Raw genomic sequence first — 13,721 nt, 5'->3', positions numbered from 1 at the left:
ATTTTGAATTATGGTAAGGAGACAGGTACCTTGAATACTAGGGCTGCTCAGCGGCAACTGAAGGTATGAACTTTGAGCATTGCTAAGGGGTCCAAAATCAACAAGTTGATCATGGAATTTAACTGAACGGAAGGTGTAATTATTTTTGTAATGAAAATTTAATATCAATAAATGGGGCATCTAGCCAGGCGACTGAATGCTCGATTGATCTAGAAGTTCCTTCGCTGGCTTCTAAGAAATAAGACTGTGACTCTAACCTCATGGAATCTCTGTAGAGGCATTAGAAAACAAGCAGGACCAGGGCTGATGTTTATGGCATGATTATGTAAACACTGACTGAAATTGAATGTGTTACACCAAGTACACTTTGACAAAACGATTCCAAACTGACGCCTCAGTATGTCCCTGCCTGTGGGGTATATCGATTAAAACTTAATTCTTATGAGAACTTATTTTCAGTATAGAAACCACCATTGCTGCAGATGAAGAATGTTGTGAGTAGGTGATGGATATTGGGCTGTCTAAAGCTGCTGGATTTTTCGGGTTCAGAGCAAACCATTACACAGCCGGAGGACGTGCAACTTTGTCGCCATATTTTGGTCCCTGAGAAGGGTCGCATCATTGGCAGGAGCAGATGGGAGCGTCATACCGGAAGTTCTCACAGACTTCAGAGAGAGTGGCGACGGCAGTGTGGCAAGAAGAGGAGGTACATGTCGTTCCATAAGGATAATGCACTCCAAGAGAAAGAGAAAAAAGCGACACACCAGGAAGGAATTATCTGAATGGGACGGAAATCGGTAAATGTGAAGTAATGTACAATCAAATAAGTGATTGCAACCGGCCGGAGTGGCCGAGCGGTTCTAGGCGCTACAGACTGGAACCGCGCGACCGCTACGGTCGCAGGTTCGAATCCTGCCTCGAGCATGGATGTGTGATGTCCTTAGGTTAGTTGGGTTTAAGGGGACTAATGACCTCAGAAGTTAAGTCCAATAGTGCTCAGAGCCATTTGAACCATTTTGAGCCAAATGATTACAATTTCACAAAATTTGGATAATTGAGAAAGAACTTCACAGACTGAGAAAGTCAATAACGCCTGGGTTCACCTTTGGCCCTTATGCAATCACTTATTCGGCTTAACATTGATTGATAACTTTTGGAACGTCCCCCTGAGGGACATCTTGCCAATTCTTCCCATCTGACGCGTTAGATGGTCAAAATCCCGAGATGGTTGGTCCTACCCACAACGCTCCAAACGTTCTTAGTTTTGGAGAGATCTGGCTCATTCTTAGCCAAGTTAGGGTTTGGCAAGCACGAAGACAAGCAATGGAAATTCTCACCGTTTGCAGGCAGGCATATCTAGGTACATGTAAGTCCAGTATGCTTGCCATGTAGGGCAGCATAACGGTGCGTAGAATATCGACGACGTACCGCACTGCTGTGGAGGACATCCAAAATCGTCCTGCTATTGAAAGCCCCCAGAACATCACCCCTGGTTGTCGGGCCATGTCGCGGGCAACAGTTACTTTGGTATCCCACCGTCCGGGATGTCTCGAGACGCGTCTTTAGCTTCGAATTCCATTGAATATACTAGTATTGTCTTCAGTGATGAGTCCTGCTTCGAAATGAGTCCCTATTACCAGCGAAGATATGTCTGGACACGTCCCAGGCAGTAGCGGGATACCAGCTTGACTGTCGCCCGTCATATGGCCCGAATGACGGCTCGCCAGATGACAGTAGCTGAAATCCGAACAGAGGTCACAGGTAGTCTGTCGCCACGGACGCTCGGTAACAGATCGCTGTAAGCTGTGTTCAGATCTCGAGATGCCACACGCTGTTTACCGCTGTCACCATACCCCAGAGGCTTGATAGGCGAAGAGCCGGAGTCAGCCTGGGCATTGTTCAGCGATAAGTCGTGATCCTATTTGTAGCGGTCAAAGCGAAGCCAACGTGTCTGTAGACGACCTGACATTGCCGTTCACACAAGAATCGCCTTGAGATTGTGCGCGGTTCTGCGCGGCCCTCTGATTTATCAGCCATAGAGAATGTCTGGTATGTGACGAGAAGACTTTTACTTTCATACGAGCGTCCAACCGCAATCTTCGTGAACTGACACCGAATGGGGATTCAGACATTGTAACACAATGCTCAAAATGGCATTCAAGCGCTGTTTACAATAATGACACAACGAATACGCAAGAGGGTATTCATACTCACGTACTGAAGTCAAATACAGACGTCAGATTCGAATGGAATGAAAGTTTAATCATTTAATACCTGTTATGTTCGATAAATATCGGACTGGTTCTTCGTGGTATAAACAACTCCCATTAGTGTCAGTGTTTGTATAGAGCGCTCAAAAATACATAAATGCGCGCTAACAGTGCTAAAATTTCGGAGCTTTCTGAAGAAATGGTACTGGAACTTGAACCCTTACGTTTTCAGTCTACTACCAGCTGATCTATCAGGCACCACTGGCAAGCCTCTTTAGCAGTTTCTGTTCTGCTGGCACTTCTCCCTTACTTTCGGAACTCCACTTTAGCTCTCTTGCGTACTGTGCTGGTGTAGGTGTCAACATTGTGAACCCATACTCTGCTGACGAGAGTGTACTGCTGTGACAGGCCCAGTACAGGGTGGGGAAAATAAAAGCGGCTCGGACGAATGGATACGATTGGACGTGAATGCCTCCATATAACTAAATCCCGTGACACGCACTCCACGTTTACGCCCGCCGCATAATAAATACCGGTTCCTCGGAGCACATTTACAGAGTCTTCACGCCTGGAGCAGACGTCAGTCTGGTAGTGGCTCTAGCTGGCCACCCAGATCACCTGAGACTTCAGTGTGCGATTAATTTGTGTGTGGAGTCTTCAAGTCTAAGGTGTATCACAATAGCCCTCATAGTCTACAGCAGAACATTTCGATGAGACTGCGACAATTCTAACTGCCAGCCTCGATCCACCTTCAGTAACCTGCTGACGAGGGCTCAAAGGTACCAAGAGATGAATGATGATCACTTTCAACATCTGCTATAGTCAGGTTAGTACTGTGTTTCCTTCCCTCTGCTGTGTTTCTTTCTGCCTTGGAACTCTCTTCTGCAGAGCACTTTCATTTGCTAAAATACTTTTATTTGCCACACTCTATATTAATATATCAGCAACTTTTAAAATATCGTACATTTGCCTATTTATTCTGCCAAACAACGATAGTGGATACCCCTACGGAATTTTTGGCCCTAAGCGTTCTAAGACTGTCCAGAAAACGTACTCTTTAGATGTCGATATTCCTAGTCGGACACGTTTCGTAGTTCCCATGCTGGGGAGGGCTGCGATTACCAATGTCAAATTCTCAACCGCTGGAGAGACCTTCCGATTTTTTATTTCGTCCAATTTTGTCTCAAAATAAGTTTTTTACCGGTTACATGCAATGCACAAGTTGCGAAAACCATCAAAATTCACCTCGAGTAGTGACAGTAAAACGTAGCATTTTAGCAAGAAAACGCAATTAGCAGTCGTAAATTTGTTGACATCTGAAAGAAACAGTGCATGTTTTGTGACCGAATTTCATCTGATCGTTCGTAAAAGTCTCGCTAGGCGGTGACACTTATGTTACTGTAAGACTTTTGGAAACTTATTACACCTCTTCCACTCTGGCTAGAACTACCAATTTCAGAAACAAAGAGGTATTTTAGCGCTGTCAAAAGCTAAAATTAATTGATTAACGACGTATCAAAGTGTAACAGAGAGTACAGACACAGGAAATTTGAGAATGAAGGTTCATCCTCTCTCTTGATTTCCTTTCGTTGTAAGCAGCGCAATGTGAAATTGTGGACGTTGGTAAGATTCCGTCAGGATCTGCCAGCAGAGCCTTCTAGAAACCCACAACATCTTTACACCATAGAAGCCACGTCCCCATACCTCTGCTGTATTTCGAAGTTCAGCCTTAAGACTAGCTACTTCCAGTCTGAAAAATATCACCCGAAATCAAGAGTTCTAAAACAGTTGACTGTCATTTTTAAAATCAGTGTGGAAAATATTCGAAATGCTCTCCGATAACTTAGTCTGTAATAAGCTAGTGAAAAATGCATTTTGATGTATCTTTGGGTTGCTTGGCTAGCACTGGGATGAGTGACTGTGCAGTCTACCGAGAGCTATTTGCGAACGTTGAGACCTGACGAGACCAATTGAGGAGCTATGAAGGACAGTCAAATGAAAAGCGAACACCAGCCACGGCGGGACCATAGACTGGTTCTATTCAAAAGTAAGCAGCAAACGCGTTAAGACATTTATGGCATTGAGGCACGAGACGACCAGTTCCTGTTTCGCAGAACTCTGTCGCTCTCTGACGGATTCACAACCCCACCTACTCTTCCACTTTGCTGTCCGATTGAAACCGATATCCTAGCAAGTCTTTCTTCAGGTCGCCAAAGATGTGAAAAATCACACTGTAAAAGATGCGAACTGTACGGAGGATGTTACAGTGTTTTCAACCAAATCACTGAAGGTTAACCTCCGTCCGATTGACAAAGAGGGACGAGTGTTACCGAGTAACAGATGATTCCGTCTGGCACCATTCCAACAGCCATAGGTCAAACGGCAAATTCCACAGTGGAAACATCCCACGTCTTATCGACCAAAAAAATTCAAAGCTTTTTACACCAGTTATCGTAAGTTCGTGATGACCTCCTTCGACTTCAGGGGCCCTCTGCACGCCCAGTTCCTCGAGAATGGAACCACAATCAATGTGGAGGGCTATGAAGACACTTTGCAGAAGCTGCGACTTGCCATAAGGTCAAAACTCCCAGGAATGCTGTTGGACGGAACCATCGTATTGCACGATAAGGCTCGTTACCATACTGCCAATGAGACAAAGACTACGCTGCAACGATTTGTAGGAAGACACTGCAACATCCTGTGTACAACTCGGACCTTTCTTCATTTGATTTTCACATCTTTCGCAACCTGATGAAAGACTTTCATGGAAGGCAGTTTCAGTCGGAGGAGGAAGTGCAAAAGAGGGCATGGATATGGATCCGTCAGCAGCCAGCCACTTTCTGCAAAACAAGAATTGATCGTCTCATCTCTCATTGTGAACAAATTCTTAATGCATGTGCTGAATACTTTTGAATGCAACCGTTCCTTGGTCTCGTTGTGAGTGGTGTTCACTTTTCATTTGATTGTCCATTATACTTGATTTAGAAGGAGAGGCACCAGTTACGAATCTGATAATGACCAGGAGAGTGGTGTGCAGATCACGTGACCCTCCACATCCGCGTCGAGAGACGCCTATGGCCTCAGGATGACACTGCCTTCGATCGGTACCACTGGGCCTTGAAGCCTTGTTTGGGTGGAGTTTGAGTTGAGTCCATATATTTGAGGTCACTCCGCCTCAGATCCAGCTGTGCTGGTATAAGCTGTCGCCAGCACACCGATCGGCAAAGATATAGCGCGAAGATCGATAGTAGGCCATGGGTCAAGTGCGCATATGACTAGAGAGGCCAGAGACACACTCACAAGCAACACCCCACCAACGCCCTCTCGACGGCATGTATTTAGGCCGCCGCCGCTGACCAGACTGCCTCAGTCAGTCGCTCGGAGTTGACTCATTGACTGACTCACTCATTCACACTCCAGTTTGGCGTCTTTCAGTTAGTTGCAGTCTGGGCTCAGTTCACGTCACAGGCTACGACAGTACACAGCGATCAGATTAGTGCCTATAGCAGGGCTAGCAGTGAGACTAAAGTTAATAGAAGGATTACCGTTACTGTCTGCAAGAGGACTATCGCTGATGAGCTTGTACCACAGAACATAGACTCTATTCCTGTTAAGTAAAAGCTGTTCATGTAAATAAAGAACCGTATTAATCCTAGTGTGCATTTGTACACTCCTGGAAATTGAAATAAGAACACCGTGAATTCATTGTCCCAGGAAGGGGAAACTTTATTGACACATTCCTGGGGTCAGATACATCACATGATCACACTGACAGAACCACAGGCACATAGACACAGGCAACAGACCATGCACAATGTCGGCACTAGTACAGTGTATATCCACCTTTCGCAGCAATGCAGGATGCTATTCTCCCATGGAGACGATCGTAGAGATGCTGGATGTAGTCCTGTGCAACGGCTTGCCATGCCATTTCCACCTGGCGCCTCAGTTGGACCAGCGTTCGTGCTGGACGTGCAGACCGCGTGAGACGACGCTTCATCCAGTCTCAAACATGCTCAATGGGGGACAGATCCGGAGATCTTGCTGGCCAGGATAGTTGACTTACACCTTCTAGAGCACGTTGGGTGGCACGGGATACATGCGGACGTGCATTGTCCTGTTGGAACAGCAAGTTCCCTTGCCGGTCTAGGAATGGTAGAACGATGGGTTCGATGACGGTTTGGATGTACCGTGAACTATTCAGTGTCCCCTCGACGATCACCAGTGGTGTATGGCCAGTGTAGGAGATCGCTCCCAACACCATGATGCCGGGTGTTGGCCCTGTGTGCCTCGGTCGTATGCAGTCCTGATTGTGGCGCTCACCTGCACGGCGCCAAACACGCATACGACCATCATTGGCACCAAGGCAGAAGCGACTCTTATCGCTGAAGACGACACGTCTCCATTCGTCCCTCCATTCACGCCTGTCGCGACACCACTGGAGGCGGGCTGCACGATGTTGGGGCGTGAGCGGAAGACGGCCTAACGGTGTGCGGGACCGTAGCCCAGCTTCATGGAGACGGTTGCGAATGGTCCTCGCCGATACCCCAGGAGCAACAGTGTCCCTAATTTGCTGGGAAATGGCGGTGCGGTCCCCTACGGCACTGCGTAGGATCCTACGGTCTTGGCGTGCATCCGTGCGTCGCTGCGGTCCGGTCCCAGGTCGACGGGCACGTGCACCTTCCGCCGACCACTGGCGACAACATCGATGTACTGTGGAGACCTCACGCCCCACGTGTTGAGCAATTCGGCGGTACGTCCACCCGGCCTCCCGCATGCCCACTATACGCCCTCGCTCAAAGTCCGTCAACTGCACGTACGGTTCACGTCCACGCTGTCGCGGCATGCTACCAGTGTTAAAGACTGCGATGGAGCTCCGTATGCCACGGCAAACTGGCTGACACTGACGGCGGCGGTGCACAAATGCTGCGCAGCTAGCGCCATTCGACGGCCAACACCGCGGTTCCTGGTGTGTCCGCTGTGCCGTGCGTGTGATCATTGCTTGTACAGCCCTCTCGCAGTGTCCGGAGCAAGTATGGTGGGTCTGACACACCGGTGTCAATGTGTTCTTTTTTCCATTTCCAGGAGTGTATTATAGAAAGAGGATACGGGCCACCGATAACAACATCCTCTCCCTTGCTTCCTTACGTTACAAGACTCTACAGCAGGCACTGACGTCTGCATACAAGTAATTGCTACCGAGACCTGTTGTTCTGGATTCCTTGGCTGTGCTCCTGCCAGCTTTCAGGAGCAGCGGCCAGGAACAGCGGGCGTACATTTTGATCGTTCCTAGGCAGCCAGCGGCCGGATGGGCACGTGCCTGCAGGCGTTATCGCCGTGCAGCAGACAGACCCTGGAATGCTCTCCTGCAGAGGAGCGCCCTCCACGTGATCCCCACCTCGCGCCAATTAACAGCGGCATCTGAGGCTCGCGCAAACAAGCGCTCCAGCAGCGGATGGCGCCACCTATCTCTGCGATGTCTTCCCTTCTCTTCCCGTTAATTAATCGGCTTACGTCTGAGCGCGCTGCACATAAAGGCGTCGCTCGTTCTGTTATTTTTTTGTTTCGTAACTACAGCGATGTCCTCACCTCTCAGATACTAAGCTTCTTGTTACCGCTTCACTTAACCTTTTTCTTGTGTCTCGAAAATTAACTTGTGTATACGAGTAAAGATTTCCATTGAGTTGAAATGACATAAATTAACGAGGAGAATACGGCAAGTACCATAACCAGATTTCCCAGAAACTGCTCTTTGGAAGAGGAGTCAAAATAAGTGAACACGAGTCTCGGCTTTTCCGTAGATACTCGACCATTTCTAAGAAAATGACATTCGTGTTTCTCGAGATTCTTTATGTACCTTTTAGCCGATAAATCGTTCATCCGGAGTAGCGGCGCAGTGGCCTCACACTCCTGCGTCCCGTTTTCGAAACCCGGTTATTACCTCAGTTCTTCATTTAACTACCCATGTCCGCAGAAGATTTCTCACGAATGTTGTCCAACGTATAATGAAATATCTTTGTCATTATTCGTCACTAATTGTATTTTATATGATTCAATTAAAAAAATAAAATAAATGAATGAGAAAAGTATGTGAAATTGTTTCGGTGAAATTCCCGTAGTGTATCTCGATTCATGAACGTTTTCAAGTGCCAATTTTCGGTAAAGTGGTCCGTTATGTGCGGTTTGCCGCGAAATTATTGCCAACGCGTGAATTCTTCATCATCGTTCAAATGGCTCTAAGCACATCTGAGGTCATCAGTCCCCTAAACTTAGAACTACGTAAACCTAACTACCCTAAGGACATCACACACATCCATGCCCGAAGCAGCATTCGAACCTGAGACCGTAGCAGCCGCGTAGTTCCGGACTGAGTGCTTCGCACGATGCTCGTGGTTTTTTCGTGGTTGTTTCGACTGTTTCTACGATCGGTATCATCCAAAAGTATGCACCAAGTCTTCTGGACGAATGAACTCAAGCACAAAATACAAGAATTAATATAAGGCTTGATACATAAATGAAATATAAGAATATGAGAATTTAAAAGGAATGTAACCCTTGAAAATACCAAACCCACATATATAGTAAATGGATAACACGTACTGTAAAACCCAGTTGTAATTTTACAATTAATATAACGCCGTTGTATTCCCTAACTTGGTAAGAAACATTCGTGTAGTAAGGTCCTATGGACATGGATAGGTAAAGCAATAAATAAATAAATATAAACAGAGGGCGTAGAAGTAAGAGGTCGCGTCATTGTCCCACGGAAAACCCAAATCTGGATGACTGGACGCGAATTTCAACCGTCGTCCTACCGAATGCGAGGCCAGTGTGCTTACCACTGAGCCACCTCGCTCGTAATTACGGAAGGAGTTTCCGGACAATAAAGGTAGTCTGCGGAATACGGCTCTAGCTGACAGCTGGGTAAATGTCAGCAAGGAGCTCTGGGATAGAAAGAGAGCGCCTGTAGGAATTTCCTAACGACAGTTATTTTTGCTGGGGTAAGAAGTTGGTGTGAAAAGACGGAACCATTTGGACTTCCCTTGGGATAGCTATTTTTATTTCAATGTTTCTCAAGCCTTTGCCCATTTTCAAGTGCACTTATTACAAATATGCACAATCATTCACTTAAGTACTATAACACCATACTCATGGTAGGGTTGTGAATGAATAGGATTTCAAAATACACGCAGACAAATGTTTTCATTTCAGGAACATTTTTATATTTGACCCGTAGATTGTAGAAGAACAGTAGTGAAAGAACTGAACTCCAACCTAGGAAGGGAATACAATCAAGCTGGCTTACACAAGCATCACATGAGAAGCTAAGTAACACAGAACTAAGAAAAATGTGTCGGAAGCTGTACGCCATGAAGACAGCATCGTAAGTGGACTGTGAGGAACTAGCGAAGACACCTGTGGCGTCCGAAATGTGATGTTAAGGATGCAGACTAAAAGTCAATAGGAATAGAAACTACAAAATAAACAGAAGAAATAGACGAAGAAATAGATACATTCGTGGAGTATATGGAAATATATACAGAAATACTTGAACTGGCTTTAGATAGACAACGATTATAGTACGCTTATCATCAAAGACTTCGGGTGAAGTCTCCTACAGAATACAATACTGGTACAATATATCTACTGACAAGAGACAGTTTCACTACTACCACACTAGTCTAAAGAAGGTAATTAGTAACCGAAATAGGGAAAAACTGAAACTGTATGCCAGACCGAGATTTGAATTCAGGCTCTTGGCCTTTCGCGGACAAGTGATCTACCGACTGAGCTACACAAGCACGACTCCCGAGTCGTCCTCACCGCTTTATTTCCACCAGTACCTCGTCTCCTACCTTCCAAACTTCACAGAAGCTCTCCTGCAAAACTTGCAAGACTAGCACTCCTGCAGTAAAGGATATAGCGGAGACATGACTTAACCAGAGCTTGGGGGAAGTTTCGCAGGAGAGCTTCTATAAAGTTTGGAAGGTAGAAGAGGAGGAGGTACTGACACACTTTACTTGTCTATGCTCCATGTGCTGAAAATTTTCGTTATGTAACATTTGTCAGAAGAGCACTAACTGACTAAGGCAACCTTGTCTCAAGAGTGTTCTGGACTTGCTTGGTGTGGAGCACATTCCAATAAATGTCTTCTTGTGTAATGGGGATAGGCGGATTAAGTTCTGAATGACACCGCATAAGACTGGAACTGTAGAACAGGTAGATTCCATTTCGTTTTATTTTACAACAGCATGTAATCTCTGGAAATGAACATTTACTCTGAGTGTCAGCGAGAAAGTCTAATGCCAAGTTACGCTGATTTGTTTTCAGTATTTCCGATGGGTGTTTTCGACTTAGGAGAGGTGAAGTACTTTGAGAACGACTCTACTGCGGGACAATTCGTCCATTTGCTGCTCATTGTGGGTTTGTCCTTCGTTCCTTACTTGATTTTGGAAGAGGAACAGTACGTCACGATATTCGTTTCTCTAATTTGAGTCATGAAGAAATACGCTTATTGTTTTACTATGTATCAAGAAGGTTTAGTTCATGACAAGGAACTTTCGTCACGGTACATGGACTATGAGGAACATTTACAATTCAATTTAATAGCATTTTTGTCTCGATTTCGTTTTTACTACTGTGAGGTTGAGAAGATTATGGAGCACCCTTTGTCGGAACATGATATCTCCGTTTTACTTTAACAAAAGCAGTGCAGCTAGCCGATGAAGGTGTTTTTCCATTTTTGGAGCCACGAAGTTTTATATAACCACACACTGATTCAGAGTGAAAATTTCGTTCTGAAGGGCAAAAATTGATTGTCATCAACAACAGCTACATCGAAATTAAACTGCAGAAGGCGATGGCTGTCTTATTTTCCATTAGACACTGCGAGGTGCAGTTGCGCTTTCTGGATAATTCAGGTTCGGGAGCACGGCTACTCAAACCTCTATCCGGTCATCCAGATTCTTCTGTGGTTTCCATAAATCTTTTATGGTCATACAGACAACCTTGTTGGTAGGGCAGTCACAGCTATGAGTAATCGTCTTGGTTATATATGCCTATGATCTTCCTCTATTGAGTTATTAAACGTCCTAAATGGTTCAAATGGCTCTACGCACTATAGGAATTAACATCTGCGGTCATCAGTTCCCTAGACTTAGAACTACTTAAACCTAACTAACCTAAGGACATCACACACATCCATACCCGACGCAGGATTCGTAGCAGCAGCGTGGTTCCGGACTGAAGCGCCTAGAACCGCTCGGCCACACGGGCGGCAATATTAAGCGTTCAAGAGTTCCTTTATGTTAGTGTAACTTACGGGTGTTATTATAGAAAATATATGTCAACTATCGTTATCGTATTCTACAGACTGTTTCTCAAACAGTTTTGTGTACTTTTTATCCCAATATTCCTTGTTTCATTCATCATTCGTGTGTCCCACAAAACACCACCTATCACTCGGTTGAACCGGCTCATCATTAGCGCAGCCCTCTGTAGGCAAGCTGTTTACTTTCTTGCCGTCAGTAAGACACAGCACGTGGCTGCGTCTCCTGATGGTGACTGCGTATAGAGAGGAGAAGCAGCAAGTGCGGTTTTCAAGTTCTGCTTTTCTGTCAGTAGGTATGTACTTGACACGTTTGGTCCAGGTAAGACAGCCCTCCATTTTGCTGCAACCACTTCTTGGTTTTCTCATGCTAGCGGAAAATTAGGTCACAATAATTTTTCATTAATTTTCGCCTTACCAAAGGATTACTATGGCATAATTTGTTTAGGACCCATTCACTATACTGGACTGGAATCCGGCAGTTTTATTCCATGACACACAGCCGTTTAGAAGTGTTTTGGTGTGCAGACAACGAATGGTGGGTACAAATTTCCGAGCTATTTAGCTCTAATGATTTAGTTATTTGAGTAAAAGTATTTTAATATTCTCACGTAGAAGTGTCGTACAGTTTTGTTAAATTTTTAAAATCTTAAAATAATTTTAGAAAATTATCATATCAATGCATGTCTCAGGGTTGTCACTCCTCTGGATTTATTGTTGTACAGATGTATACATGAAGATGTTCCTTTTACTGCCACGAAACCGGCAGCGATCCAAAGCTGAAGCGGTTTATTAATACTTAAGGCGTTTGTGGTCAGTGCTGGATGATTCTCTTACAATGGAGTCGGCCGATTTCCTCTCCAATCCTGTTTCTGTTCGAGCATTTCGTTCGTGTCTAATGGCCACACTATCGGTGGAATTGTAAGTAGTCCATTTTCCGTTAGATATTGGATATAGATATTCATGGTTAATGGGCCTTCCCCACCGACATCGTTCATATTATGAATTTAATGAATGCCCATAGTTTATTCTTATTGTCCGTTTCCTGACTCGTTTGATGCGACCCCGCAACGAATTCATTTCCCGCGCCAACCTCCTCATCTCGGGGTAGCACTTGCACCCAACATGCTCAGTTAACTGTCTTAATCTTCACTTACAGCTTTTACCGCCTGCAGCTACCTCTAGCACCATGAAGATTATTCCCTAATACCTTGTCCAGTCACCCTGTGCCTTCTTCTTGTCAGTATTTTCCCCATGTTCCTTTCCTCCGCGATTCTGCAGAAAACTTCCTCGTTCCATATCAGTCTAGTTACTTCTCAACATAGTTCTATATCACCACATGTCAAATACTCTGATTGTCTTCTGGTTTTCCTGCAATCCGTGATTCACTTCGTTATAATGCTGTGCTCCGTACGTGCATTCTTAGAAATTTCTTCCTCATACTAAGCGCGAGGATGATTCCACTAGGCTTCTTTTGTCCCGGTATACCCTCTTTGACTGTGTTAATCTGCTTTCTATGTTATCCTTCCTTCATACAGCACCTGTTATTTTGCTTCCAAGGTAACTGAATTCTTTCTCTTCGTGGTCTGCAGTTTTGATACTAAGCTTATCGTTAGTTTTATTTTTGCTACTTCTCATCAGTTTCGCCTTTCTTCTGTTTTCCATCAAGCCACAGCATGTGTTCATTTGACTGTTCATGTCATTCAATAGGTCCTGCAATTGTTTCTCACTTTCACTGAGGATAACAATCTCATAAGCGAATCTGACCATTTATATCTTTTTAACCTGACAATTAGTTCCACTCTTGAACTTTTTATTTTTTCATTCCTTCTTCAGTGTGTACATTGAACTCTGAGGGCGAATGAATGCATCCCTGTCTGACACATTTTTTAACTGGAGCACTTCATTGTAGGTCTTCCTGTTGCAGAATACACCATTCCCCAAACAAAGAAACGCGGTCGCTAGGTACGGAATGGTAGCGTAAGGGATCAGAGGCGAGCGATGGGCATAGCCCGCGTTACAAGGACTGTGTCACACGGCCTGTGTTGGCTCTCGTCTGTGGTAAACCGCATGAGGCCTGCCTCCAGTGGTTGTGGTGGTTAGGGCCCTGTGAGGCCGCAGCGCACGCAAACGCGGCCATTTCCCGACATCGATCGGGCGGCGTTCACTGGCCAGTGAGCCGA

The 13,721-nt window shown here is 45.3% G+C and overlaps 1 protein-coding gene across 2 annotated transcripts in view; it reads right to left on the bottom strand.

Moving 5' to 3' along the window:
* LOC126457686 (uncharacterized) overlaps positions 1-13,721 on the bottom strand; it is a 412,004-nt gene that overhangs the window by 240,075 nt on the left and 158,208 nt on the right. The window lies entirely within an intron of this gene.

This window comes from Schistocerca serialis, chromosome 2, assembly GCF_023864345.2.
Source record: "Schistocerca serialis cubense isolate TAMUIC-IGC-003099 chromosome 2, iqSchSeri2.2, whole genome shotgun sequence".
Lineage (NCBI taxonomy): Eukaryota > Metazoa > Arthropoda > Insecta > Orthoptera > Acrididae > Schistocerca > Schistocerca serialis.
Note: the sequence above shows the minus strand (reverse complement) of the source record. Positions and strands in the feature narration are given on the sequence as shown.